This window comes from Nannobrachium achirus (genome assembly GCF_963921795.1).
Source record: "Nannobrachium achirus genome assembly, chromosome: 19".
Taxonomy (NCBI): domain Eukaryota; kingdom Metazoa; phylum Chordata; class Actinopteri; order Myctophiformes; family Myctophidae; genus Nannobrachium; species Nannobrachium achirus.
In genome coordinates, this window is record NC_137826.1 from 34,573,909 (window position 1) to 34,580,375 (window position 6,467).

A 6,467-nucleotide genomic window follows, 5' to 3' on the forward strand; every position below is an offset into this window, starting at 1 on the left:
ACAGTTCCACACCGGATCCAGCAACCTCATAGAGTTATAATAAGAAGAGCAACCTTCACAGAAAATGTATCCCCGTCTACTATATCCCATAGCCCGGATGCACGCTCATGATGTGATTGGCTAGAATAGTTGGTAGACAACGCCGAAGAGGACTAGATAGATAGATAGATACCTTTATTATCCCAAGGGGGAAATTTAGTTGTCCAGTAGTAGCACAGCAGTATACAGTTATTTACAAAGTTACAGAGACGTAAGAAAGATAGATAAGAGGGAAAAAAACAAAAAAAACAAAGACAAGAGCAGTACAGTACCAATAAGGAGAAGGTGCATCAATAGAGGGGGGCGAATAATATATAAGTATATATACATAAAGTGTCTTGCAAAAGAGACCATAGCAGTCAATGCTAGTTAGTGCAAACAAGTATCTCACTGTCATTGTTAAACAAAGCAAAAATACTCAGAAACTACCAACACTAACAACCTAATAGTGCAGTGTCAAAAATCAGTGCGAAAAAAACGAAGAAACTAGGAAGCGTGTCACCGCAAGGCGCACCTGAGCACTCTTCCTGGAAGGTCCTTAGAGTTCAAAGTCAATACAGCAATTGTTCCTTAGAGTCAATACAGCAATGGTTCCGAAGTCTAAGTTAGGAAGGGAGACCTTTTCAAGCGTCCGTTATGTGTCTCGTTGTACAGCTTAAGGGCAGCCGGTACAAAAGATTTTCCTAATCTCTCACATCTCCGTACTGGGTAGGTAAAGCGGTCGTTTCCTCTCTTACTCCAGTAACTGGTGATCTCTAGATGGAGGGGGTGGGAGGAGTTCTCCAAGATGGAATCTAGCTTCTTCCCAGTGCGCACCCTGGTTACTTCCTCCACCCCCTGCAGAGAGGACCCAACGACAGAGCCAGCTTTCTTCACCAGTCTGTTTAGGTTAAACGTGTCACCTGCTCTGTTGTTGCCACCCCAGCATGTTATGCCAAAAAAGAGGACACTTGCCATGACAGACTGATAGAACATCTGTAGCATCCTATTGCACACCCCAAACGATCTCAGTCTTCTCAGGAGGAACAGCCTGCTTTTCCCCTTGCTGTGAATCGCCTGCGCGTTGTCCGACCAGTCCAGTGAACTATTCAGGTGTACTCCGAGGAATTTGTAGTTATCCACGAGCTCAACCACCTCACCGTTAATGGTGCTTGGCACCGGGGGGACTCTCTTGGAGGTGCGGAAGTCCACCACCATCTCCTTAGTCTTGCTTGCGTTGAGCTTGAGATGGTTGTCCTCGCTCCACTGCACAAAGTCCCTAACCACACCATCGTGCCTAACCACACCACTAAATTATTGTTGATGTGTGTTTGTAAATGTTGCTATTAGCCTATTATGGTATTTTTTTTTTCCGAACAGGGAGATCTCGAAATGATTTCGAAATCAATTAACAGGAAGCAACTATTTTGATTAAAAGTGTTCTAGCCATAGAGTAATAAGGGTATTATATGTACCCCCATGATTTTTTGTTTTTGTAGCATTAGTAAGACAATAATTGGATGACAAATTATGATTTAAAAAAAATGGATGATCAAATGATTGACTCAGAAATGCCACAATAACTAAAATTGCCATGAATTCAAGGCTTTATGGTTTGTGTAATTGCGACCCGCAGCTGTCAGAACCGGACAGCTTGTCCGTATATAGCCTACTTGTAACAGCTGATATACTGTGGTGTCACTGTGACATCACAGGTGACATCACAGTGATGTTAGATACTCAGAGCAGGGATCTCCATATATAGGCATAAACAGGTGACATCACAGTGATGTCAGATACTCAGAGCAGGGATCTCCATATAGGCATAAACAGGTGACATCACAGGGATGGCAGATACCCTGAGCAGGGATCTCCATATATGGGCATAAAAGGATTCTGTTAGGGATCTCCATATATGGGCATAAAAGGGATTAGTGATGTCAGATACTCAGAGCAGGGAGGGATCTCTATATATGGGCATAAAAGGGATTCTGTTAGGGATCTCCTAACCTCGCCTCACCAGGCTTTCCTGAGAGAAAGCCTGGTATTCGTTTACTAAACAGGTCGTCTGATCCGGTCTAGACCGGATGATATCTTACGTCATTTTGTATTCAAAACGGACTACACTTTGGCCGGAACTACCGCCGGAATCAGTTTTTTCCCAGTTTAGCGCATGCGCAAAACCAGGTTAAAACTGATTCCGGTCGGTAGTTCCGGCCAAATTGTAGTCCGTTTTGAATACAAAATGACGTAGGACGTCATCCGCTCCCGACCGGATCAAAAGCCCGAAATTGGAAGCGATCCCAGGCTAGGGATCTCCATATAGAGCATCGCAGCGGAAGTTGATTCCTGGTGTCACTACGTCATTCCCCATTCATTTTCGCCATAGACTTTTACAAAAATATTTATAACAATTATGTTAAGCCTCGAACCAAGCCATCCAGGCTGGAGGTGAATCATGACCATATAACCTTTTTTTCTATGAAAAGAACATTTTGAAAATCGCTAAACAAAGGGTAGTTATTAAATGTAGTATATCAAATAATGTAATATTAAAATAGGATGGCTTGGTTCGAGGCTTAACATAATTGTTATAAATATTTTTGTAAAAGTCTATGGCGAAAATGAATGGGGAATGACGTAGTGACCCCAGGCATCCACTTCCGCTGCGATGCTCTATATGGGCAAAGGTATCCCAGATGATGCTCTGTTAGGAGAACCACACTAACAGAATCCATATATGGCCAAGACAGATGGCACGACCTCACCCTTTTGGGTTGATAGAACTATCCTGTAAGCCTAAATACTGCATCTGGTTCATTTATTTTAGTTTATACAGTAAACCAGAATTCTCTGTGGATAGCCTCTTGCTGCTGCGTTGTTGACTTGGGTGGCCAAAAATAGCAGATATACAAGCTCACAACTCACTGTGGGCTTGCAGTTCTGCTAATTTTGCCAAAAAGATTTAGGTGTAGATCTAAAAAGGACACAGTGCAACTCAGGTCCGTTTTGAGGCTCTAAGGCAAGGCGTTAAAACTGATGATAATTTCCAAATATTATCAAAGTATTCTGGCGGCACCCCTGGACTTGCAATCATGGCACTCACTTTAGAATTAGGTTTGAGTACTGAATTCGGTACTATTAGTGGTAGGCTTACTGACCGAATCACGGACATACTGTATACCACCGGCTTTGCACTTGTTTTATTTTTTATAAAGACACAATCTAACAAACTCCACTGGGGCTGTTTTGGCATTTTTCATTCTCTTTAGTACCAGGCAGTAACAGAGGTTGTTTTAAATTTTGTCCTGTAAGTGTCACTGCTAACCTACATTGAGAGAGTGAGACAAGAGATGCAAAGATGGACAGACAGTCAGAAAGATACCCTGGTTGCTCACAATGCTCAGCAACAGACTTGGCAAGAAAAATGTTAGAACTTAAAAATGATTTTATGTATTTGGCCCCCATTTCTACAATACATTTAAATATAAAATATATAAAGAAATCTCAGGGTATCATATTATCATGCATTTTTTTATTATCAGCTCTATATCTGTAGATTACATTTTGGTAGGATAACCCTTTCTGAGACACAGCTAAAGTTGGTGTCTCGTTAACTTAAAGGAACTATACAGGAAAAAAAGCAAAACATTAATCTGCTTTAAGTAGCATATGAGGGGTCAAACTAGGTTTTTTTTCAAGATTCTGAATCCATTGCAAGCATTTGTTTTGCATGAAAAAACATGTCTTGGGCTAAAATGGCCCCTCACTAAACCTTAGTGCATGGTAACCATTGCCACCTTTCCGACATACCGACATCTCGTATGGCCCATGGACTATATGTATGTAATCCTGTCTTGTTATTATTATTATATTTTTGTCAAATGTTTGTATATAGGTTTTGCATACATGGCTGCTGTGTCGCAAGAAAAATGTCAGTGTGAACTGACAATAAAGTACTATATCATATCATATCATATCATATCATATCATATCATATCATATCATATCTGTTTCAGGGTGACTTATGATAGCTTCTTGGTTTACCTACACAACCCACCTACGATCCTAGATTACTATTTCTATGTATTTGATGTATTACCTGGTGATTTCCTTGCTCCCTGTAAATCACTCTGGATTAAGAGCATCTGCTAAATGCCTGCATTTTAAATTGATACACATTTTTCAACTTTTTGGTAGTTTTAAGCTTTCTTCCTGTCATTTAATAACATACGATATGTCAACAATAACATAAAGAAACTTCAGATTAATATGAGCAAAAGGTTTGTCACTTTATTTGATTGAATATCAAATGAATATAGGCTCCACAATTGTGAAATATCTTTTGACACAAATTGTGTCTTTATCATTATGAGGTTCCATTTTACATTTTGGACAACATAAGCTTTTATGGGCCAGCAAGGGGTTGTTGCTAGGTGTGTCAAAAATCCCAAGTACTTCCAGAAACTCATTTGAACTTGTTCCAGGTAAACATATGCACGCGCGCGCGCACACACACACACACACACACACACACACACACACACACACACACACACACACACACACACACACACACACACACACACACACACACACACACACACACACACACACACACACACACACACTCTCTCTCTCTCTCTCTCTCTCTCTCTCTCTCTCTCTCTCTCTCTCTCTCTCTCTCTCTCTCTCCCTCTCCCTCTCCCTCTCTCTCTCTCTCTCTCTCTCTCGTATGGTCAAGAGTGAACAATGACACACATGCAAAAAAAATTGTTTGCTGTTTGATCACTTATGACTGGTGTGGAAAACTGGAAAATGCAGAGTTAGCAGTATGAGAGGTGGATGGAGACTGTGTTTTTTGTTTTGTGCCGTGGTAAAGAAAGTGAGTGAGGAAGTGCCCTTTGACCGCTATGTTAGTCAGCAACCACAAGGCCCACAATCCTGGCACAATAGCGACTGTTTATCGGAACTGTGAGATGGTATGCACTTATCCGTGAGAAGCTTGCAGACTCTCACCTGTTGACTCACGGCAAACTCACGAAAATCCAGGAACACTCACACACTTGAACACCCGAACACCTACCAACCCACATGCCTATTCAGCAAAAAAACATTTTATATCAGCCTGATAGCAATATGACTCATCATTTTGAATGAAATTCAATTCTCAGTGATCCAGTACCTCACCCATCCCAGCACACACTTACTTTATATAGCTACTCCGCTTGACATTACTCATTTACTCGGTTTACTAGGTCTAGGAGCCTTGCATTGAATGAGTAGTGCATTCATTGCCTCAATATGCCCTCATGATGGCACCAAACTACCATCTACTACTATCCATAGGTCCAGGTTTGCACTGGAATCATGGCCATGTACATAGACTAGAACAGGGGTCATGTGAGCTGTTGCAGGCATATGCTGTGTGCATACGTAAAAGGTAACATCATCAAAGAACCAGGGAAACTCTGAAAACAGCTGAAAAACAGCCTTCTTTTTTTACATCATTTTGGACATCATCCCTGCCCAGGCCAGTAGGAGGGAAATGGTGTGGCCAAGAGGGTGATGACTACCCCGCGTTTCCCACAAAGACTCAGGATCTGTCCTGGGTGACTAATAACACCATCTGCAGAATCCATATGAAGTCAATTAACTAAATTCACTTTAGTGGAACAAAACAGTATCTTACTGAAAATAAAGATTTGTCATCGGCTGAAAGATGTCCTGTCAATGTTTGCAAGAATAGACCATGCACATGCAGCATTGTTTACTAGCCATTAGGCATATATACACACCAATGTGTGATCTGTCAATCATTGATAGACAGATCACAGGGTAATATAATAATAATAATAATACACAGGGTAGAGTGATTAACGACTAAGAGATACAGTAGAAAGACACACACACAGTGAGAAAGTTTCCAACAGTCTGATCTCACAAACACAGCTTCAAAATTAAATTACACTATAGGACAGTGTTTACAATTCTTGACACACACCTTTCCTTTGGTACTACATGACTCTCTCTCTCTCACACACACACACACACACACACACGCGCGCACACGCACGCACGCGCGCACACACACACACACACACACACACATACGCGCGCACGCGCACACGCGCACGCACTCACGCACACACACACTCACACACACACGTGACATGCGTGTATATGACAAGTGGTCCGAAATTTCAGCTCACTGTGAAGTTTATGTTGTTAACTACACATCTCATAAAGATGTCATTCTTTTCTGTAGTGCTACAGTAGCTACAAAGAATACATTGCTCTACCCTGAGGCTGTGGGGCCTCTTTGGCTGTGAGTATGCTTTTCAGTAGAGTTACAGTAGGTAAACATTACAAGCCACTGGTAATTACCCTTCAAAGTGTTTTTCTTTTTGCTTGCAGGGTGCCACACACTGTTATTCTAAGAGTGCTTG